Genomic DNA, 24,155 nt, shown 5'->3' on the forward strand with positions numbered 1-24,155 from the left:
TCCCTACCCCAGCCCTTGGGCCTTCCAGTCCTTTATGGACTGAGCCCGCCTGACCGGAACATTCTTGGGCTCTTGGTGCTAAGAGGGCAGTGGGCTCCACCCGCTAGACTTGTGGCATCCTCAGGTCAGGTGAACAAGGCACAATGGAAGCAGGGAGCTCTGAGGTTCTGATCTGAGGAACCTCCTCACCCCGGGATCCTTCCATGATCCCTGGTGCCAAATCTGGCTTTGTGGTTAAAAAAGGATGACCTGGGCCCTGGTGCGGTGACTCACGGCTGTAATCCCAGCACTTTTGGAGGCTGAGGTGGGCGGATCACAAGGTCAGGAGTTCGAGACCAGCCTGGCCGGCAGGAGCAAACCTGTCTCTACTAAAAACACAAAAAAATTAGCCGGGTGTGGTGGTGCACGCCTCTAATCCCAGCTACTCGGGAGGCTGAGGCAGGAGAATTGCCTGAACCCGGGAGGTGGAGGTTGCAGTGAGCTGAGATCCCACCGCTATACTCCAGCCTACGCGACAGAGCGAGACTCCGTCTCAAAAAAAAAAAAAAACAAAAAACCAAAAAAAAGGATGACCTGTCAGGGCAGTGATTCCTACCTTGTGGGATGGTTCACATGTTTCTTTGAATATCTAAAACCACTCTCCTTTAAAAATATTTCAGCTGTTCACTGACTGTATTTTTGGAAATTAAATGGATTTTGTTTTGAGAATGCAGCAATATCCCTTTAAATACATAAAATAAATATGGGCATTTTATTGCCGTGGACTCTCTCCACGACCCCAGTCTGAGGTATTTTTATGAGCTCCTAGTAAACCTGGTCTCAAGCCAATTGCGTTTGTTTTTGTTCCTCTTTGTCTACAGAGTTGTCAATGCTCACCGGGAAGGGGTGGGCAGTTGTCCCTTTGGGGATGTTGAGAATGTGGGGAAACCACTTCCCATTTGCTGACTTAGGGGCTGGTTTAGGAGAAAATCTTTGTTCTTCCCTTTACAGAAAATATTTAGGTTGGGGTCGTTTGTTCCAGAAGTGTCTGCCTTGAAAATACTCCATGGAAGATTTGGAGATGTAGGAATGGCTTAAGTTTTGACTTGAGGAGAAGAAAAAAAACGCAACAAATCGACCTCTTGGGGCCACAGACCACTCCAGCAGCCTCATTTCCATTTATTTTGGGGGCTTGTGTTGTAGAAGTGAGTTGATGCCCAATGGGAAGAACTGGAGCAGATCACCCTTCCCAGACTTCCTTGGGCAGGGGAAGCCAGCGGGTTGGGGTGTGGGCATCTGAGACCCCTCCATGCAGCATCTATCTGGGTTCCTCCTGGGCCGACTGCAGTCAGGGGCACAGAAAAAAAATCCTATTGCTCTCTTGATGTGGCAGTTTTAATTTTCCGTGCACTTATACTTTAGGGGAGAACATGTATTTTTTTATTTGCTTTTGGTTAAGTATATGTATTTTTTTCTTTTTTTATCATAGTAAAATATGCATATCATGGAATTTACCATCATAAGTATTGTTCGGTGGCATTAAACGCATTCATATTGTTTTGCAACCATCACCGCCATCCACAGAACTCATTTCATCATCCCCGACAGAAACTCTGCACCCATTAAATAATGCCTCCTCCATCTCCTCCCCCAGACCCTGGCAGCCACCGATTCTACCTTCTGTTACTATGCATTTGACCACCCTAGAGACCTTGTAGAAGTGGAACATGCAGTCTATGTCCTTCTGTGACTGGCCCGGTTCCCTTAGCATGCCTTCGAGGCTTATCCATGTTGCAGCATGTGTCAGATTTCCATTCCTGAGGATATGGTTTTTAAATGGTCATTTGTCTTGCCAGTGCAGATAAAATGTTTACCTATTAACTCCATGCTGATGAAGCGGTTTCCTCTTACAGTGAGCTCAACAGTGCCCCTTTCTTGTTGCTTCAGTTGAGACTGAGCTCTCCAACTGATGCTGGATGTCTCAGGGAGGGCCCCATGGGGTCTGGTGGGGGTGGGAGCAGTGTCGCCCAAGGAGGGCCCTTGGTGTTACGGAGATCCTTGGCAGTTCAGGAGGTCTCAGTGCATAAACAGCCGAGACCACCCAGCTCCCCATTGGGAACTGCTTTTGAGATCTGTTTTCAGTAGGGGCCTGAGGCGTGGGAAGGCCCTGGCTGTGAGAGCTACAAGCAGGGTGGGCTTGGTGGAGAGGTGATGGAGGGCTTGGTGGAGAGGTGATGGAGGGCCTGGGATTTGGGTTTCCTGGAGTGAAAGAAGGGAAAAGACCCTGACAGCAAAGGGGAAATTTACTTCATTTTGTGATACCTGAGGATAGAAATTGAGCTTTGGCTTAGAAATGAGATATTTCTACTATGAAGAAAGAATTAAAGAAAAATTGAGAAAACCTTTAAAAATAATTGTTTCTCCTTCCTCTTCTTTGTTGTGTGAGTATGCGTCTCTTACTTGTTGACTACTTAGATGAGTCAGGCCATCATCTGTGGTGGGGAACCCTTGTGAGTTATTAAATATTTCCTCTCCATGAGCCCCAGTTTCTGCATCTGAAAAATAGGAATGTTACCCATTGTGTGGATTAAATGTTGGGACTGGTTGAATGAATTGAGGGAGGTATTCTGTGCTAATGGCCTCTTTTCAAGTGCCTCTGGCTCTGTTGGCCTGCTGCTCCAGAATTGAGGGTAGGCCCCCCCACCTACACCTGGCAAAGGTACAGCTGACTTTTCCTCACACAGTAGCTATGGAAAAATAAACAAAGCTCCTTTTTATTTTTTGTTTTTTTCTTTCAGAGCACTTTTGTTTTTTTTGAGATGGAGTCTTGCCCTGTCGCCCAGGCTGGAGTGTATTTGTGAGATCATGGCTCACTGCAACCTCCACCTCCTGGGTTCAAGCGGTTCTCCTGCCTCAGCTTCCTGAGTAGCTGGGATTACAAGTGCGTGCCACCATGCCTGGCTAATTTTTGTATTTTTACTAGAGATGGGGTTTCATCATGTTGGTCAGGCTGGTCTCAAACTCCTCACCTCAGATGATCCGCCCGCCTTAGCCTCCCAGAGTGCTGGGATTACAGGCATGGGCCACCACACCCATCCCAGAGCACTTTTATTTTTAACCGCCTGTAGAAGGCAGATAATGTACTGAGCCCACATTTGAAATGACGTGAGCCTTTTCTCTTGTTGGAAAACAAAGATCTTAGTTCTAAGTGGGTGGGAAGATAAGCCAATGAGGACACTGTTGGTTTGGTTATACTTGAGGTGACTAGTAAACTATCACTACCTCCTAGTTATTGGTGTTTCATGATATCCCACAGGTATCAGAAACATTCACAAACTACTGACATGCAGATTTGCATTTCCCATGGGTACAGTTGGAGATAGTCTAACTTACACTAAATATGCTGTATAATTTATGTGTTATACATACCATGTAACATATTATACATATTTATAGTATAGTTTGCATTTCAGAAGAATATAGTTGGGCTGTCAAGTAACACAGTTTTACAAGACAGTTCTTTTCTCTAGTTGAAGGATAGTGGAGTGGAGGGGGGGTTCTGCCCAACCTTCCTGGCTCTGGATTCAGTCTGGCTGAGCTGAGGGGCCCCTTGTGCAGCTTCCTCGTAGTACACATTAAAAACCCTTCAGCTTAAAAAACAATCTGCCCAGAAAAGGGATTTATAGTCCAGTGTCTGATTAAACGATGTGTGTTTTAGTACCCAGAACTTTGCTTCCTAGTTGCTCTTTTTAATTAATAATGGATTTCCTTCTTAAAAACAGATGTGCATTCTTGGCTTATTATTTTTTTCTCTTCAAGCTGGAACATATGCCTCTGTTTGCACAGAATTGAGGTGCGAAGTGGGTCTAATGGTCCTGACAATATGAAGGACTTTTAAGACTGTGGTTTTGTGGCAAGTGCTGACTCTGGGTGGGAGTAGCCTTGGCGGCCCAGCTGCCCCCAGTCCATGGAACCCACGTGCCCCGCGAGGAGTCCTCTCCTGGGGCCTGTCCTGGTTCACTGTCAGCCCTCTCTTCCAGAAGCTTGTCGTTTTCCTGCCTCCTTGGCTGCTTTTGAATGTTCTGGATGCCACGCGGTGCCTTCCTCATTACTTGTTTCCTGCGGGTCCCACGTGCAGGCCCGGCGCCCTCGCGTCCCTGCCAGCCTCTCCTGCTCCAAGCAGCCGGAGGATCTCTCCGCGCTGCCACTGTCCCCTGCGTGGGGGGCCTGCACCAGAGTCGGCTGCCTGCTGTGCCTCTCAGCCGCTGCCATTGACCATCTTGTGCGGGAGGCAGCTGGAGGACTCGTGTCTGCCGTCTGCCCTTCCTGCAGCCCCTTGCGGGGTCCAGTTGGCTTCTGCTTCTGCGCTTGGGCCTCTGGATGCGAGGCTGCTGGGGCCCTGCCCCCCACCCCCTGGCGGCCCTGGGGGACCCGCCGCATCCTGAGCTTATCTGGGGGCCTACCCAGCACTGGAGGGAGGCTTATCTGGAGCCCCGCTGACTTGCTGTCTGTCACTTTGCAGGCTTTAAAACTTATCTTACTGGTGAGTGCATCTAGTGGGTTCCAGGCTGGCATTCTTTTGGTCTCTAGGTACTTATCGATTAATGTTTTACTAAATTATCAAGCCTGCATTCACAGGTCAAATGTAGATTTTATACTTTAATAAACTTGGGTCTCATATTCCTAGTTTCCTGGTGGATGTATGTGTTCGAGTGTGCATATGTGTCGCGTGTGTAACGTGTATGTGTGTGTATGCACAGTGCACCTGTGTGTGTGTGTGTGTGTGTTTGCGACCAGTTTCCTGGTGTATGTGTACGTGTGCGTATGTGTGAGTGCATGTGGAGATTGTGGCGCATGTATTGTGTGCACACATTTGTGTGTGAGTGTATATGTGTGTGTTTGTGTGTAGCTTGCTGGTGTGTGTGTCTAAGGGTTGAAGTGTCAGGCAGAGCGTGGGGACCTCTGAGGAACTTGGTCCCAGCTGCCCCCTCCTCTCCATCTTTCTCCTTGGGGACGGAGGAGGCTCTGTCCCCTCCTGCCCACCTGCTCAGTGCCAGTTCCCAGCTCTCCTGCTGCTCAGCTCTAAGCAGACCTTTTTCCCCAGGTGTATCTGCTATACCTCTTTACCCCATGTGTGCACCCGAAGGCACCGGGACTGGTGGGGTGGTGTTCGCATGCAGCGCACAGGAAGGACACAGGGTTCCATAGTCTCCTTTGACAGAAGAGGAAAGAGGCCAAACGGGGGACATTGACCTGGGGCCCCACACGTGGTAAGTGCCGGGCCCTGCTCTGTCTGTAGCTCCCCAAATATTTGCACAACTGCCCAGCCTCAGCTGTGGCCTGGTGTCTGCAGTCGCCCTTTGCAGAGGCTCCCAGCACATAAGGCCACCTATTTGCCTCATTAGTTCCTGTGCATTTTCTCCAAGATACATTCCTGCTCTGCCATCCCCCGCACCCCCTGGGGGCCCTTTCCCGTCCATGTGTTTCTGGAGGACAGAGGTCAGACCGGAGTCAGCGGAACAGGAAGAGGCCACCTGGTGGGCTCAGGCAGCTCTTGGCGGCTGTTTGTCCTGACACACGTGCTGAAGCAGGCTGCCATTCCCGCTGCCGTCTCTGTTTGGAAAGCAGCCTCTGCTGTTGCTTCATCAGCAGAACAGTAACAGAGTGAAGACCAACAAGATGGTGGTGCTCAGGCCATGCGGCATCGGGTGTCTGAGGCTTCTCCCAGCTTCCTGGAGTGACTGTGGCCTTGCTCAGCCATGTGCCAAGCGTGGAAAGCACCTGGTCACGCCTGTTTGGAGGCAGCCGGGCCTGCCTGCCATCATGTGTCGCTCTGTGCTGCGTCTCCTTCTGCACTGGGGCTGGAGTCAGCCTTGTGACTCTGATAGTCAGGAGAAGGGTAATCTAAATTCAGCTTTGCAAACAAGATTGTCCTTTTAAAGTCCTGTGAGAGTTGGTGATTTACGGGCATCTCTGGGCAGATGCCCTCCTTGCTGGCATTTCCTCATTGTCCTCATTCCCTGGGGAAGTGGGGCTCTGTGTTGTGCTGGCCACCTGGCTGTACGTTTATCTTGCCCTTGAAACGGGAACACTTTGTCATGTATAAATCACACCTCCATAAAGTTGTCACGAATAAAGGGGTGGGGTTCTGCAGGACCTCTTGGGGTTGTAATCCTGGCTCTCTAGTGTGTTTTTTGGGCAGGTCATTTAGTATCTTGGGTCTCAAATGTCCATCTCTGAAACGGAGACACCACTTCTCTCCCCGCAGTGTTTTGTGAGGTTTGGGGCATGGGATATGCACCCAGCACTGAGCACAATGCCAGCCACATGGTGTTATCCAGATGACAGCTGTCGTCACTCTGGGCTCTGAGTTGGCCACAGGTCACCTTTCCTCTGAGGGAAGTCTGGGATGGAAGTGGTTAGAAAGGCTCTGGACACAAGACTCATTTGCAGAGAAGGAACCAGATAACGGATGCTTCACTAAATTGGCAAAGCCACTTGAGACTCTTTCCAGAACCGGTAACCATGGGGGGATCAGTGATTGTGGACAGGCTTGTGGGAGTCAGAGAGGCCCAGGGGTGTGGCCCGAGGGGTTCTCGGGGTGTGCGGACCCCGCCGTGGCAAGGTCAGGATGGAGCCTGTGTGTGGCCCGTCTGGTGCTCCTTCTCCCTTCCTCTTCAGTCTCACCCTCTGTGGCTCCAGGCAGGGGGACTGCGCCCTCTGTCCACATGTCCACCTTCCTTACCACGCATCCTCAGGTGGATGCAATGACACACACAGGGACTCCCTCAGAAGCAGACCCATCCTCAGGGAGGGAAGTCTGGGTGATCAGGCCCCGGGCTGCCTTTGGAACTTTGGTGTGGACATCCCACTTATTTCTCTTGAGTGTTTTTATGTAGAAAGAAGGGTGAGGCTTGGAGTGAGGCAGCTTCCCCAGACCCCTTCATGAGATGCCCCTGGGCCTGGAAGCCTGTCCTCAGCCCCTGTCTTCTGCTCCACAAGCTCACCCCACATCTCAGGCTCGCCTTCACACCTTTGGCCAGGTGGTTCCCCCCACCTGGAATACCCCCCACTTCCAAATCCTGTTCTTTGGTCAGAGCATCACCCGATATCACTTTGTTTTTATGACAAAATTTTCCTAAAGCCATGGAAGGTTGTACTATTAACATTATCACCAACCCCGTGAGACTATTATTATAACATTTATTAACCACATAACTTCTGGCAATGCCTTAGAGGAGAACATGCCAGAAGACCTGGATCACCTTCTTTCCTCTGTATAAGTGGGATAGGAATGTCTGCCCTGCTTCCCCTGTGGGATTATTTTGGCCTAAAACAAGAGACCATGTTTGATTTTACTTTGAGAATTAAGTTCTATAAGTTTAATTGCTAATTTTAATAAGTAGCTTGACTATCAAGTTTAATGGGACTTGAAAACTCCCAGCCTTTCCCTTAATTTGGGAGCAGTTATTCTGATCACAGTGCTGTGTGGGAAAGGGTGGGGCTCCGCAACCCACCCATGCCTCGTATGCACTTACGGGGTCTATGTGTGCATCCAGCTGCCAGTGCTGCATTGCACCGAACACAGAAGAGGAGCTTTCACGAGGAGCATGGGCCTTCCCCTTCCTCCCTTTTGCTCCCACTCGCTCTTTAAATGAGCTGTGTTACCGGGCAGAGAGGACTTAGGGAGAGCAGCCGAGGGCGGTGGAGCCCAACGGTGTTTGCTGGGGCCTGGCCAAGCGGAAAGCAGAGGCCTGTCAGGAATGATTAAAGAGCCCAGTGTTGGAAAAGAACAGGCCTTTATGTTGGTGGTAAAATGATTAGAAAGTAATAAGAAAAATGCAGGTTTGGACAGAACATTGTTTTGTTTAATCAGTTCTAAGCCCAAATGAAAAAAAAAGTGCCCTTAGAAGTAATTTTAAAAGGGATTATAACATACATGTGAACGTTTCTCCTATTTAGTTTATGAGTTTAAACTTTAAGGGGAAGGGGGCAGATAAGTCTCTATTTCTTGGTGTCCAGTGAGGCAATTTCTCTAATGGGAACCAGAAGCAGAGAGAGTGAGTAAGAAACATGCTGATGTGAGCAGGCACTTTTGAGGTATAAGAAACTGTCAAGTGATTATTCACACTTCTGTTGGCTGCGCAAAATCCGGATATGGTGAGATCTTTCCAGAAGCCGAAGGAAAAACCTGGAATCTGATCACCTTGCCAGGAGAAACAGGGATCTGAGGAGAATTAATTCTCTTGTTTTTAAAGTGGTGTTTCTGAAGATAAACTGGATGGGGACAGCATTGTGGGGAAGCGGGGGAACCAAGGTTGCATCTTTGATGTTCAGCCAAGACAGAGTCAGGGCTACGAATATACCCAGTGGAGCGGCACTGGCAAGGAAGGACACGCAGTCTAAGGAGAGATGGTCTAGGGGGATGCTGCTTTTTCATCTTCACAATATTGTATGCACTGTGTGAATTTCTCTTCTAGAGGAAGGAAGACAGATTTTGGAAAACTTTTCCAGTAATGTGTTCTATGGATTTTGTCCTTTTTTGCAACATTAACCTTGGACATTTGTCAAAGATGGAGGCTGTTTGAATATTTTTGAAAGATTGTGACATGGGCTCAAGTTTTCTTGATACACAAGCAGTCTCAGCTGCCATAGGTGTCTGGTGGGAGGTACTGGCATGCGGGTGACATGGAGGGACCTTGGCTTCCCTGTATCACCAAATGCCTGAATTACCAACTAAGAGTAGAGTCATTTTTAAAAATAGATTTATGTATTTCTTTTTTCTTTTTTGAGACAGAGTCTCGCTCAGCCACCCAGGCTGGAGTGCAGTGGTGGATCTCGGCTCACTGCAACCGCTGTCTTTCATGTTCAAGCGAATTCTCCCGTGTCAGCCTCCCGAGTAGCTGGGATTACAGGCATCTGCCATCATGCCCGCCTAAATTTTGTATTTTAGTAGAGATGGGGTTTCACCACGTTGGCCAGGCTGGTCTTGAACTCCTGACCTCAAGTGATTCTCCCGTTTTGGCCTCCTAAAGTGCTGGGATTACAGGTGTGAGCCACCATGCCCGGCCCCTGTGCTGGCTTTAAAGGTGAGAGGCCCGGGGCCGGGAATGTGGGCAGCCTCCAGGAGCCGAGAGGGGCTGCAGCCCACACCCAGCAAGGAAACAGGGATGCAGTCCTGCAACCAAAAGGAACGGAATATGGACAACAACCTGAACGAACCTGCAAAAGATTCTTTCCCTGGGCCTCTAGAAAGGAACACAGCTAGGGCTGGGCGCGGTAGCTCACACCTGTAATCCCCGCACTTTGGGAGGCCGAGGCAGGTGGATCACCAGAGGTCAGGAGTTCGAGACCATCCTGGCCAACATGGTGAAACCCCGTCTCTACTAAAAATACAAAAATTAGCCGGGAGTGGTGTTGGGTGCCTGTAATCCGAGCTACTCAGGAGGCTGAGGCAGGAGATTGCTTGAACCTGGGAGGCGGAGGTTGCAGTGAGCAGAGGTTGCAGTGAGATTGTGCCACTGCACTCCAGCCTGGGCGACAAGTGAGACTCCGTCTCAAAAGAAAAAAAAAAAAAGAAAGGAACACAGCCTTGCTGACACCTTGATTTTTAGCTGTGTAAGAGCTGGGAACCCAGCCATGCTCTTCTTAGACTTCTGATCTACAGAACCGTAACCTAATACATAGTTGGTGTTTAGAAAAGCTGCTAAGTTTGAGGCAATTTGTTATGTAACAGTAGAAAACTAAAATATCGAACTACAGATGCCCTCTGAACACTTGAAAATACAGATGGAAAAGTCCTGCATAGAATTTAGCAAATAAGCCCTGGTACTGTGTTAAAAGAACAGCAGCAATTCTGGGATGGTTCAGCATTAAAAAAATCCACATGAGGGCATTTTAATTTTAGAGGGAAAAATCATCTCAGTGGATGCTATAAATGCTTGTGCTAAATGTCAGCATTCTTTGCTGACATTAGCAAAATAGGCCTAGTTAACTCCATAAAAGGATTCTTTCAAAGACCTTCAGTGAATATTCCATTTCAAGGTAAAACACAGGACAAGATACAGATTTCTGCTGTCACCGTTACTGTCCAGTGCTGCTCTGGTCATCCCAGCCAATATGATAATTAGAAAAGATAAGAGCAAGCTGTCACTATTTGTAGGTAATAAGCTGGAAAATTCAAGGGAATCAACTGACAACTATTGAAACTTAAGGAGAGCAAGGTGGCCACATGTTAATTAACATAGAAAACCCATTAGCTTCTGGATGCATTGCTAGGGGCCTCTTTGAACCAAAAACCATAAAACACTTAGGAATAAGTTTAATAAGGAGTACAGCATCTATAAGTTTAATAAGGAGTGCAGCGTCTATGAGAAGAAAACCATAACACTTACTTATATTTGTTGTTAATCAAAATCCCAAAAGGTATGAGAAGTCTTCTTAGTGAATATCAAAGAAAAAAAAATGAAGAAAAAGCTTTACAGGAGAAGATTCCTGCCTCCTTATGTGGAACTCGTTCATTCCACAGTTAGCGTTTCCCTGCTTGAGGCTGACAGTGGCTCCCTGGCCCCTGTGCCTGGGTCGGTACCCAAGGTGGGTCCTTGCTGGTCCTGCTGGTGTCTCCATCGGTGGCCCTTTGGGCTGCTCTCTGGTTCTGGATTTTCTCTTCAGACTTTCTTCCAGAAAGTGAGGGAAAGAGGTTGCCATTTTCTAAGAAAAGAGCAATCCATCCTAAGAACACCTCTGACCCTCACTGGGCTCTTACCACTGACTTGGCTGAAGCCATTAACTCCCCTGCACTGGGGCCCAGTCAGTGTGGGAGAAAAAGCCCTGGAGACTTTTTGCCTGTTCTGGTTGGCTCAGCCAGGAGCTTTGGCTACAGGAATGGTAACCCCCTCCCCGCTAATATTACACCCACTGTTCTTATGGGCCGAAGCCAGGATTATTCTGGAGCTTTTTCCTGTGCAGAGTGTGTCTCCTGTGTGGATCAGCCATAAAACAATATCATTTCTCCCTCTGAAGGCTCCTCAAGGAGGCGGGGTGCACAAATGTAGATTATAAAGCTTAGTGCTAAGTTTTTGGACTTCAAGAAATTCCTGAGTCAGCCTTTCCAAAGCCAGGTCCTTGGCCCAGTTTTAGGGAGTTATTGTGTTGTGTGCAGAGAGTTTTGGCGTCTGATGTTGGCTTCGGCATTTGTCATGAGCCCACTGCTTCAGATGGAAGGGACCGCAGTGGTCTTCCGGCCCGCCCTGTAGGTGTGGGCAGCTATGCAGCCTGTACAGAGTGAGGGGGTCTGTCCAGGTCCACACACAGCGGGTCAGCAGCTCTAGGTCTCGAGTCGCCTGGCAACAGAAACGGAGACGCCGAGGCACCCCCCAACCACATCTAGCGTGCAGTATGTCTAGTGTGCGTGGACATACCTTCTCAGTGTCCTATTGGGGCGCTTTCATGGTATAGATTTGAGACAGGCACCTTCACAGTGTGTCCACCTGAGGGTGTGATCTGCCCAGTAGCCCAGCGTTGTGTGCCTGGGGCCCTGGGACTCCTGGCTCCTCTGTCCTTGCCCCTGTCCTCGCTCAGGGCTTGGGAGTGGGTCCCACACTGAACAGCTTCAGCTTTGCAGGCAGCGGTTGCTCCTTCCTTGGTACCAGGTGTTCCCACTCTCAGGAAGTGTCCCGGGACTGTGGAATCCTCTTACTGGTCTCACTGGAAAGTAAGATTTAGTATTTTATTGGCTAGGCATGGGGGAATGAAGCTCCAGTTCTCTATTTTATTACACGGTCTGTCTTCCAAATGAGGTTATTCTGTGATCATTTGTTTGTCCAAGAAGTTGTTCAGAGTCAGTTAGAAAGCAAAGAAAAAATGGGAGAGCCATAAACATGAAAAAAATGGAAGAAGAACCTCACCAACCTGCTTCGTGGACAGCCTGTCACACTAGAGTGGGCTTTGGCAGCAGAGAGGAGTGAGTAAAGAAAGGACATTACCTCCTGTGCAGGACACAGCCAGCCAGAGGTCTCTGAGCATCGCCAGCTCCTTTCCAGTCTTGCCAGTGATTTCCTCCTGCTCGTTTTGTCCAGTTGCCCCTTGTTTCTTGTTAATGCACACGGACACATGTTTTATTCTGCCATTTCTGAGCAAGTGGCGTGGCCTCGATCAGCCTCTGAGAGCAGAGTTGGAAGAGAATGCATGGGCAGGGAGGCAGAAGCGTTGATTACAGCTTCAATCGCATCCCAGCCTGGCTTCACTTGTTTCTGGGTAGGACAGAGACATTAAGCCAGGAAGGAGTTTTAGGAGTGTCTTCCAGTAGTGGCTAGAGATCTAGGATGAAACAGTGTCTTCATTGAGTCTTGCAGGAGGGTATCAGCGTCCAGTGGAAGAGGAGGTTGTGATTCTTACCCAGGTGTGTTCCTGCATCTGCGTCCTCTAATCTGGCACTATTTGCTTCCCATTGAGCAGTGGTGTTTGTAGTCCATTGTTTGTACCTTTAAGTCTTTAAACCCATGTTCAGCTATGCTCTAAATAAATGGATCTCAAAAATATAAACAGGCAGTTCACTAGGAGGAAACCTTCCAAACACTCATGAACCTGGGAAACACAGTTAAAATCACAAGGCAGTAACATCAAATTCACAAAAGTCTAGAAAAAGCGTTGATGCCATCAAATTTACAAAAATATAGAAATCTGACAATACCAAGTGTTGGCAAAAATGTGTTATGGAGGCCGGGCGTGGTGGCTCACGCTTATAATCCCAGCACTTTGGGGCCGAGGCGGGCAGATCACGAGGTCAGGAGTTTGAGACCAGCCTGACCAACATGGCAAAACGCCGTCTCTACTAAAAATACAAAAATTAGCTGGGAGTGGTGGCTCGTGCCTGTAATCCCAGCTACGCAGGAGGCTGAGGCAGGAGAATTGCTTCAACCCGGGAGGCAGAGGTTGCAGTGAGCCGTGATGGCACCACTGCACTCCAGCCTGGGCAACAGTGAGACTCCATCTCAAAAAAAAAAAAAGAAAGAAAAAGTGTTATGGAGAGAAGAAACTGCTGGAGGGCGTGGAATTGGTACAGCCCGTTATACCTACATTATTGGGCAATTTAGCAATTACTGGAAAAGCTGAATCATGCTTTTCCTACTCAGTGCAATTCCATTCCCAGGCATAGGTCAGAGAACCCCTCAGATAAGGGCGCAAGGAAACCATAACGGGAATGTTCATAACAGCTTTGGAATTTGCAAAAACTGCAAGTAACCCAAATGTTCACCGACAGAACAGTGGGAGAAAACTTGTGATATATTTATTGACTGGAGCCACATGTTCAAACATAGATAGATCTCACAGCTTAGCGTTGAGCAGGAAATACAAGTTGTAGGAGGCTTGATATTTATGTAAAGGTTAAACCTATGCAAGGAAATCTTGCGTACTGCTTTGGGATACATACTGTAGGGAAGTACTATATTAATATAAACTCAGGATTGTGGGTGCCATTGGAGGGGGGATTGAGAAAAGAGCCTTTCATTTGGCCTGGTGTGTTCATTCACTTTTTTGAAATGCATCTGAAATATTACATGCCAAATTAAAATACTGTATTTCCAAACCTATAAAACCGATGGCAACTTTCAAATAATTGGATGTTAGAAATGGAACTCTCAAAAGATTTCCTCCTCCCCACAAATGTACCCTTTGCCTAGGATGGGAGGCTGTCACCTGGAGTAGCAACCCAAGGCCCTCGACCGCAGGGGTCCTGGCAAGCCTTGCCTTTGTGCATCTGCTCTGGGAGCCAGAGAAGTTGAAAGCGGCCTCACTCGAGATTTTTGAAGAGGTTGAATTTCCCGACAGTCCTGGATAAAAGAAACGGCAGGAAGTCTGACTGTCAGGGGGAGCCCCTTCTGGGTCTGTATTTATATATCCCTAGGAATCCTCTCCTGCGGGCTCTTAAATGGTAAGTAGTGGGTTCGTGACCCGTGGTGAGAAGAAAGATGCCCCAGCAGGTAACGTTATCTTTTCCTTTCATCTGTGACTCTCCCTGCTGCAGGCAAAGCACCCCTGAGTCCTGCAATTACTGCCTTCCCACCCCCAAGCTGAAAAACCTGATTTTCTTCAGGAGAAGAGAAACCTCATCCCGGGAGCGGAATTTGGTTTGTATTTCCCGAGTAGAGGCGGTGTGGTCAGGGATCGCTTAACCCTCCGGAGCAGCCCGGGCTGGGGGTTGAGGGGAAGGGCGGGGCGGGGGGATGGTGGTCCCGGGTTCCGTCGTGAGGGCAGGAAGAGGCTGTGACTCTGGCGGAGGGGCTGCTGCGGCGTGCGTGGGTGCACAGTGCGTGGTGTAAGCGGAGACCCTGGTGTAGACAGATCGCGGTGTGGGGAGGAAGCAAGTGGGTGTGCGGAGGCCGTGGTGTAGACAGACGCCGACGTCTACCGGCCCACGCTGTCGGTCCAGTTCTGTCTAGCTCTGCACCCTGGAAATGGCGAGGGGAGCGGGAGAATGATGGCCCTGGTGGGCCCCCCCTGGCTCCAACAATCTGGGCTGCTCACATGGCCTCGTCTCCTGCTCCTCTAAATGTGAAGCCCCTTTAAGATGGCATCTTTATGTCTCAAGAAGATAAATGCGCCTTTTAAAAAGTAACCATGGCCGGGGGCGGTAGCTCATGCCTGTAATCCCAGCACTTTGGGGAGGCTGAGGCGGGTGGATCAGTTGAGGTCAGGAGTTCGAGACGAGCCTGACCAACATGGTGAAATCCCGTCTCTACTAAAAATACAAAATTAGCAGGACGTAGTGGTGCACGCCTGTAATCCCAGTTACTCGGGAGAGGCTGAGGCAGGAACATCGCTTGAACCCCAGAAGCGGAGGTTGCAGTGAGCTGAGATCGCGACATTGCACTCCAGCCTGGGCAAGAAGAGTGAAATTCTGTCTCAAAAAAAAAAAAAAGGAACCATATTGCTACTTAAAAAGGCATTTCCTAATATAAAATATTCACAGTTCACATTTTCCTGTTTATTTCATGAGTTTTGTTTTATTTTCTGTGTTATTCAACAGGATTTAGATAAGACCTAGGTATTTTGATTAGTTGATTTGATTTAAATGCATCACAATGGTCATGTGGGAGAAAAATCAGAACCCTGGGGCAGGGCTTTTGTAGATCACTTTTAGGGTTCCCTGTTGTTTCTATTTGGAATTACATTTTGGCGGGGACCAGCATCTTTCCAGATCTCGGTCTCACCCAGGCATTTGGCCTCTCCTTCCCTTAGGTCCCATGTCATAGCCACCCTGGTGAAGGCCCCGGCGGGAGCCACACGCTGCTCAGTCCTGGGGAATCCCAAACCCCTCCACTCTGTGCAAGGAATGGAGATAATGGGCTGAGAATTAGGTTTTATTAAAAGCAAAGCCCTTGAAGGATGGTTATTCCTGCTTCGAGATCCCACAGTAGGGCCTTTGGAGTGATAGACACCCCCATCTCCCTCCATACTCTGCCCTACCCCAACCCCTACCCCCACCCTTACCCCCACCCCACCCCACCCCCACCCCACCCCCACCCCACCCCCACCCCACCCCCACCCCAAAGCTTCAACAAAGGCTTTTTTTTTTTTTTTATTTAAAGTTTTCCGGTGCCCTTTGCTCTTTGTTTGCCTTCCCGCTTTGTTCTCTGGCCAGCTGCAGGCCACACTGCCATTTGGAAAGGAGTTTCCTTGGGTTTGATTGACAAATGGGAGATAATTGGGATGCAGAGGCTCATGCCTTCCAGAGAATATTTTGGAGAAAGGTGGGAACTAGAGAGAGCTGCTGGCTTTGCAATGTTGGGTTCTGAGAACTACCAGGGGTGGGGTTCGTGAGCACACACGGGCTTGTTAGCTCTTTAAGTTCACGAGGCTTTAAGTTCTTGAGGCTTTGTAAGCTTGCAGTGATAACACAGAAAATACCAAGTTAAGGCAATAAAATGGTCTCCCCAACCAACTGATCACTTCCCAGCACAGGAAGTTGATGACTTAATTTAGAAAATATGATTTTAAAAATTGGCCTCAAAACGTTTTTGGACTCAGTTCTGTGCATGTTAATATGTATCCAGATTATATCCTGACATTCATTTAGAAAAAAAGACTAAAAAATTTTGCCAAACTGGAAATGGAGACGTGTTATGATCTGTGGATGGGAAGAGTCTTGAATGTGTATGACAGCCCGCAGGATGTGTTAGCTCCGGTTCCAGCCAAAAATCCAAGAGAGTAATGAGTTTGTCAGATATCGTCAGATCAGGGAGAAGATTTAGATAGATAAAACCCTTCAGCATTAATATTCTGGCAATATTAAAAACTATCTTAGAAAACCAGGCCTGGGGATTGGGGAATGGAGAATACAGAATTTCTGTACCTAGAAGGCCCCCCTCAAGCCTTTTTTTTTTTTTTTAAAGGTAATCAAAGATAAGTGGAGAGTAAGTAATGCTTTTTGTAGGCCAATTAGACAAGTCATGCCTGAAGCCTCCCCCCACCCCCCATGACTCCTGGAGGAGACTGAGACTCCCTGTCACAGGGGTACCCACCAACACACATCCCTGCTGGTTGAGATCTGAAATGCTTATCTGAACGGCCTTGGCTGGTCTGGTGCTGCCTGTGTTTATTTGGATGTATTTCAGCAGAAGCCGTCACACAGACAGGAGAGGCGGGTTTTATGAGATGGTGTTGAATGAGGGACAGGTCAAACTGAAACCTGATTGACAGATGATCAGATTGGTGAAACCAGAGAGAAAAGAAAGGGATTAGTACTCAAGTACCTTGACTTCAGAAGTACAGAGCTTCCCTTTGGTGACTCCTTCAGCTCCATCTTTGTTGAGTGAGCTTTGGTTCTAGCTCCTTGGTAGGATGGTGAGTGTGCTTTCTCTCTGGGTTTCTTTTGTGTACTTGTCTCAGTGGCCATAATGTGGCACTGCATTGGTGTGAACTCCCCTGAGATTTTACCTCCAGATGCAACTCATGCTAGATAGGGGCCCTGGGTAGGGGGCTGAGAAGGGGGTTCCGAGGCCACCAGGACCTTGGAAGGGGAAGGGATTTTGGTGGTGATTTAAGCACTGGCAAGGGCTCTGTTGGAAATGATTCACTAACTTCCTGCAAGGACACTTCAGAAGTGTGATGGGCAGTAGTACAGTGGGTGGGGTGTGTTTCTTGTTTGGAGTGAGAGAGGATTCTGGTGCGTAGGTGTCTCATTCCAAGGCCTCTTGTCCATCAAATTGTGTTGGGCAGCACTGTCCAATAGAATTTTCTACAATGATAGAAATGTTCTATATTTGTCTTGTCCAAATCAGTAGCCTGCAGCCACATGTCCCTATTGAGCACTGGAAATGTGATTAGTGTGAATGAAGAACTGCATTTCTGATCTTACTACTTGCTTTTAATTAATTTAAATGTAAAGAGCCCCATGTGGCTAGTGGCTACTATATTGGACAGTGCTGTTACAGAGCTCCAGCTATCACTTTAATAATTTTATATCATCCATACAAAACAGTGAAGAAAATGTGAGTGGGAAACATGAAGAGTGATGAAATGAACAAGTTGAGTGACTCCCACCCTGTTGAAGAGATTGAACTTCATCCCCAGTTCCTGTGAAGCTTTCTGGATCTCATCTTCCAAGGTAGTGATGGCCCTCTGTTTTGTGTTAATAATTCCTGTACTTTGTAGTTTTGCCATATAGGACAGGCCAAGTATCCTTTAGTCTGAAATGCTTGGAACAGAAGTGTTTCAGATTTGGGTTTTGTACCATACATACAGGTTATGCATCTCTAATCCAAAAATCCGAAATCTGAAGTACTCCAGTGAGCATTTCCTTGGAGCATCATGTTGGCACTCAAAGTGTTTCAGACTTTGGAACATTTCAGAGTTCTTGTTTTCAGATTAGAAATATTCAACCTGTATTATATATCTCTATTAGTTTTCTGGGACTGCCATAACGAAGTCCCACAGGCTGGGCTGCTGAAACAACAGGCATTTACTTTCTCCCAGTTCTGGAGGCTGGAAGTCCCAGATCAGGTGTCAGCAGGGGTGACTTCTCCTGCCTCTCTCCTTGGCTGGCAGATGGCGCCTTTCTCTCTCTGTTTTCACATGGGCACCTCTCTGTGTCTGAGTCCTCATCTGCTCTTCTTATGACACCTGTCTTCGTGGATTAGGGTCCACCCTAATGACTTCATTTTAACTTAATTACTCCTTTAAAAACCTTATCCCCAAATACAGTCATATTTTGAGGTCCTGGGGTTAGGACTTTAAGATAGAATTTTGGAGAGACACAATTCGGTTCATAACAATCCATAAACAGCAGATTGCTTAGTTTTGCCTGTTTTTGACCTTTTGATAAGTGGAAGCATGTTGTATATATTTTTTCATTCAGCATTTTCATTGCTTCTTCATGGTCAATTGGAGACCACTTTCCAGCTCTCGTGGGGAGTGGATTGTCTTGGTCATGGGCTAGTTCTTTTTTTTTTTTTTTTGAGACAGAGTCTCACATTGTCACCTGGGCTGGAGTGCAATGGCATGATCTAGGTTCACTGCAACCTCCGCCTCCTGGGTTCAAGTGATTCTCCTGCCTCAGCCTCCCTAGTAGCTGGGATTACAGGCACCCGCCACCATGCCTGGCTAATTTTTTGTATTTTTAGTAGAGACAGCGTTTCACTATGTTGGCCAGGCTTGTCTCAAACTCCTGACCTCATGATCCACCCGCCTCAGCCTCCCAAAGTGTTAGAATTACAGGCATGAGCCACCGTGCCCGGCTGGTCATAGGCTAGTTCTATAGACTGAGCTGTGAGCTCTGGGTTCTCGTTCAAGGTCGAAAGGACAGGAACCAAACTGTCCTAATTGTAGGCTCCTCAGGCTTCTCCCTGTACATGACAAGGAGAGGTGGCTCCTGTGTGGAACCCTACACTTCATTTGCCCAGCTAGATAGATACCCGTACTGCTGCCCAGCCTGAGGGCCTCGCCTGCCCTCCTACTCCTTCAGTAGAACTTTCTTTCAAGCCCTCAAAATTCAGATGCCTCAATGCTTTTCCTCGAATTTCTCCCCTCATCCTTCTTCATCTCAGGAGGTTCTTTGCCCCTGTCGGGCTTTTCTCTACAAACCCTCTCTCCATGTGATAATTCCCCTGGTCTTGTTTTGTCTTTGCTAATCACCTTCACTAATGAGGCTTGATAGCTCAGGGGTGCTCCTCCTCCCTAATTTTTTCACCTCATGATAAAATTAATACATGTATGTCAGTATTTAGAAGAAAAATAGTATAAATAAGAAAACAAAAATTATTTGTAACTATACTGCTGGAGATAACTCACCATCAAAAAAGGAGTACAAATAGTAAGTCTTCACTTAACAGCATTGATAGGCTCTTGGAAACTGCGACTGCAAGTGAAATGACATACTGTATAACAAAACTGATTTTACCATACACTAACAGATATAAACAAGAGTTAAGTTCTTGCGGCATACAGTATGTCATTTCATTTGAAGTTGGAGTTTCTAAGAACCTTATCAATGATGTCAAGTGAGGACATAGGACTCATTGTACTTGCATTTAACACATTTGTGATTATACTGACATGGTTTAATTTCATAAACATGTTTTTCTTGTTACCTGCTTGGTCTTTTTATAGTAATCAATTTTAATGGTTGCATATTATCTAGTCAAGTGCCATTTCCTGCAACAGATCAAACACTCCACTCGTTTTCAATATATAGGATTTTTTCAGTTTTTCCAAGTTATATTTGTGAAGTTCAGAACTTACTGGAAAGTTGCAAGTAGAGTATATGGAGGTTCCTTGTCCCCCCTCTAGCCATCTGAAAGTAAGCGGCTGGCAAGATGTCCCATTACCCCCAAAATGCTTTAATGTGTATTTTCTACAAATAAGGACATTCTTTTACATAATCCTAATACAACCATCATGAAAATCACAAAATTATGATTTTGTGATGCATGACCACCATCAGACCCCAATCTGGACAGTTGCAACAGCAGTCCCAGTAATGTCCCTTTGAGCAGCAGGATTCACTGCAGGGTCATTTGGCTCTGTGCTTCTGGAGTCTCCTCCAGTCTGGAATATTCCCCAGCCTGCCCTTGACCTTCATGACCTTGACATTTGTGAAGAGTGCAGGCGGGTTATTTTGTAGGAAATCCCACAACTTCTGTTTATCAGGCTTTGTATGTGGGCAGGCCCACTGCAGAAACAATCTTGTATAAATCCTTTTCATTGCTGTTTTTGAATGGCGCACAGCTTCACTTTGTCCCCTAACTGATGAGATTGACTGGCTGAGGTGGCATCTGTTAGGCCTTCCCTTTCAAATTAATCAGCATTTGGTATTTGGTGGGGAGGTTCTTGGAAACCATCAACTTCATCAGGCTCTCACTGTATTCATGGGTTTACTTGTATTAGTATGCTCATAGCACTCCTGTTTTATCCAGTGGGTTATAATCCTGCCTTGGCAATATCTGTTGCTGATGCACCTACAAATGCTTTAAATATATTTTATTACGGCATTAGTTTGCTAGGACTGCTGTAACAATGCACCACAGACTTAAGGGCTTATACAATGGAAATTTATTTCATCCTAGTTCTGGAGGCCGGAAGTCTGAGGTCCAGGTTTCAGCAGGGCTAGTTTCTCCTCTGGCCTCTCTCCTTGGCTTGCAGATGGTGTCTTCACCCTGTGTCTTACATGGTCATCCCACTGTGTGTGTCCTTTTTTTTTCTTCTTATAAGGACACAAGTCATACTGCATTAGGGCCCACCCTAATGACTTTATTTTAGCTTAATTACTTCTTCAAAGGTTCTGTCTCCAAATGCAGTCACATTCTGAGCTATGGGAGGTTACGGCTTCAACATACGAATTTTGGAGGTCACAGTTCAGCCCATAATAATTAGGAACTGTGCTTTATATTGTATTAACATCTGTTGACTTCTACTGTGATGAAAAACTTAGTACTGACCTCCTTAACATTTCTGAGAATCTTCTCAGAAAAAGTGAGTGCAAGCAGAGGCAAAAAGCTCTGATTTTAAGCAAAGATAGGCACATGGAAGGAGTTGGAACTAGACTTTCTGCAATTCTTGTCTAAGTTAATAGGACTGTCTAGATACATGATGAGGTGTTCACTTAGTCTGCTGCACCCAGACTTCGGTTAGACCCTGGGCTTTTCCTGGGATTTGTTTCTTGGTGGGCATATCTTGATGTTGCGTGACTTAAGATATAGAAGGAATAGAGTGGGCTCTTCCAAGGCCCAGCTGACCTCCTGCTCAGATACCTGCATAAGTGCATGAGTGTATATCAAAAGTGTTGAAGGGTTTATGAATTATTTAAAGAAAGCTGAAGTTATTGCCTCTGCAGTGGGGGACATGGGTGGCTGGGGAAAAAGAGTAGAAGAAAGTCTTTTCACTCTTGTGACTTTTGAATTTTGTTTCATGTGTCCACACACACACACACACCCCCACACACCCACACCCACCCCCACTCCGAAAATAAATAAAAGATAACTTTGGAAAAAGGAAGTAGAGAAGAAAAAGGGATCAGCATTCTCTCTTACTGCTTGTCCTCTGTCTTTAACATTATAAGGACATCATCACTTTCCCTGAACCTCCAAGGCCCTACCAAGGTGGAGGTCTTCCTGGGCCAGGCCCTTGGTGTGGTGCAGTGGCCCAGTCTGTTCCGATTCCTCATCTCCCTTCCTGGAAATGGAGCCCTAGGTCCGTTTGGTGATGCACCCATTAAGAGATCTTTTTCCCGTGTTTGACCAATTCCTGTGGCTTTGGGGAGCAATGTTTTTTGGATTTGTCTTTGTTTTTTTGTTTGTTTGTTTGTTTTGTTTTGTTTTGTTTTTTCTTTTTTTGAGATGGAGTCTCGCTCTGTCGCCCAGGCTGGAGTGCTGCAGTGGTGTGATCTCGGCTTACTGCAAGCTCCGCCTCCCGGGTTCACGCCATTCTCCTGCCTCAGCCTCCCGAGTAGCCGGGACTACAGGCGCCTGTCACCACGCCCGGCTAATTTTTTGTATTTTTAGTAGAGACAGGGTTTCACCGTGTTAGCTAGGATGGTCTCAATCTCCTGACCTCGTGATCTGCCCGTCTCGGCCTCCCAAAGTGCTGGGATTACAGGCGTGAGCCGCTGTGCCCGGCCCCCGTCTTCGTTTCTTAAAGTGCAGCTTTTCTGTAATGAGTTTCTTGTTGGGAGATTCTGGAAGTGTAGTTGGGTTTTAATTTTGGTCTGTAAGGAGTAAGGGCTCTTTCCGCTGAGTGTGCTTCTCAGAGAATGATGGGCTATGGTTTGGCTTCAGCCTCCAAGTGGCTTTCCAAAGAGGTGAATTGGACCAATTTGAGCTCAGCCAGGTGCTGGATGTGCAAGAGGAGAGCTTCTGGGATTATTGACAATGAATAAACCCAGACTCTGTCCTTAGGAAACTACATTTTATAATAAGAGTCCAAGAAATGAATAACTTGGGAGATGCTCTCAGGTGGGTTTGCATGAAACACCATGAGGACCTAGAGAAAAAACCTACTTCTGCCAGGCAAGGCTGGGAAGTCTTTGCAGAAGAAGAGTCTGGCCTCAGGAGCTGACCATGAGGGGTGAATCATCTTCACCAGGTGGAGAAGAAGGGCCATGGAGGTGCGAAGGAGCCCAGGACCCTGAAGCCCAGGAAAGGGAGGGCGCAACTGTGATCTGTTGAGGCAGAATTCTTTCATTCTTACCTGCCTCCTGCCATTTCCCTTGCCCCACGTCAGTGTGCAGATTAAATGAATTTAATGAATGTATCCCATCTAAGGGCTGCTCTAGGGTGTATTTTTTCCCAGCAATGAAAGGATTTCTCAGCTGCTATAAATATTCCATTTGCTGGAGAAAGCCAGAGCCAGTACTGGGTCCCTGTGAAGTTCTAAACACTCTGGAAATCTTGTTAAAGCTGGAGGCTTACATAAATTATGGGGTCCTCATCCTTAAAGCCTTTCTTTGTTAGCCTCCTTTTGATGAGAAAATAATTGATTATCTTTGGGGAAAAGAATACCTTGAGTTATTTATAACCCTTCTCCCTGGGGAGCTCTGGAACTGTTTGCAAATGTAATCTAATTATAAGCCTGACACTCTCCCACCCAGGTTGGGGCAGGTATTATTACCCCGTGGTACTTCCTTCTCCTGTTTTAGCATAAATCTCAACCTGGGAAATGAAGTGGCTTGCATAAGTGTAATTTAATCTGTCAATAGGCATAGCAGGAATAGCTGCTATGTAATGAACTCCAGTTATAAAATGGTTTGATAATGTCATTGGTGATGGTTCTTCATTAGAGGCTTAGTGAGAATTGACTCTTAGGAGTGATTGTAATTGTTGTCTGGCAACACCTAATATGTCTCCTAAATATTCAGTATTTTGGGTACGTTTAGATCACTAATTTTCCCTGTATAGGTATCTGTCTTCTTTTCCTGAACACCGTAGTAGTTATCTGATCTTCTTCATCCTCTTCTGGTCGCAAGACCCCTTACTGGGGAGGTCATCCTGTGTCTTTCTGTCTCCGTCCACTTAGATTGGGCACATGACTTATGGATAGCCATGTGCCCCCGACAGGCTGATCTGAAGCATTCCTGGAACTTCTTGATCACCTTCTTTCAGGAAGTATGGATGAAACCTTGCGTGTATGGTGGTGAGTGAGGTTGGAAAGAGAGTAGAGAGGGATGGGAAGAGGAGACACAAATGTAGGAAGCTGCGTTTAAAGGGTAAGTTTTCTGAGTCCTTGTAATTTCCACCTGCACATGCTTGATAGTTTGGGTATCATTCTCAGTTGCATGTCATGTTCTTTGGAATGTCACCCCACAGTCTTCCCAGCACCTCATGCTGCCTTCTGAGCGGTTCACTGCCACTTGAAGCCTCATTCCTTTTCTAGTGACTTGTTTTTGCTTGGAGAGGTTTTGGGATCTTCTGTGTACCCTGGGGTTCATTATGATGTGTTAAATGTGCATGTCTTTTGTTCGTTCTCAGTTGTGGCTTGGCCCTTTTCGTATGGACACTTAAGTCCTTCAGCTTGGTGATGCTCTTCGTGTCCTTTTAGAAAATATTCCTCTCCCACTTTTTTTCTGTTCTGTCTTTCTGAAGCTCCTCTTTACTTCTTTCTTCTCCTTGCTGTGGAATTTCAGCTTTATCTTTCAATCCTACAGTTGAATTTTCCTTTTAATGTTGGAATCCTATTTTGATTTC

The 24,155-nt window shown here is 47.0% G+C and overlaps 1 protein-coding gene across 5 annotated transcripts in view; it reads left to right on the top strand.

The window, feature by feature from the left end:
• The window catches only part of ROR2 (receptor tyrosine kinase like orphan receptor 2), a 222,218-nt gene that overhangs the window by 45,474 nt on the left and 152,589 nt on the right, over window positions 1-24,155 (top strand). For 2 of the 5 annotated variants that reach the window (XM_054520167.2, XM_063714275.1), the window contains exons 1-2: window positions 3,437-14,108; window positions 17,462-17,587. The exons of the other annotated variants lie outside the window; for them this stretch is intronic. The gene's annotated coding sequence lies outside the window, so the exon portion shown is untranslated. Of the gene's footprint in view, window positions 1-3,436; window positions 14,109-17,461; window positions 17,588-24,155 lie in introns of those variants that run through there. 5 annotated transcript variants of the gene reach the window in all.

This window comes from Pongo abelii, chromosome 13, assembly GCF_028885655.2.
Source record: "Pongo abelii isolate AG06213 chromosome 13, NHGRI_mPonAbe1-v2.0_pri, whole genome shotgun sequence".
NCBI lineage: Eukaryota > Metazoa > Chordata > Mammalia > Primates > Hominidae > Pongo > Pongo abelii.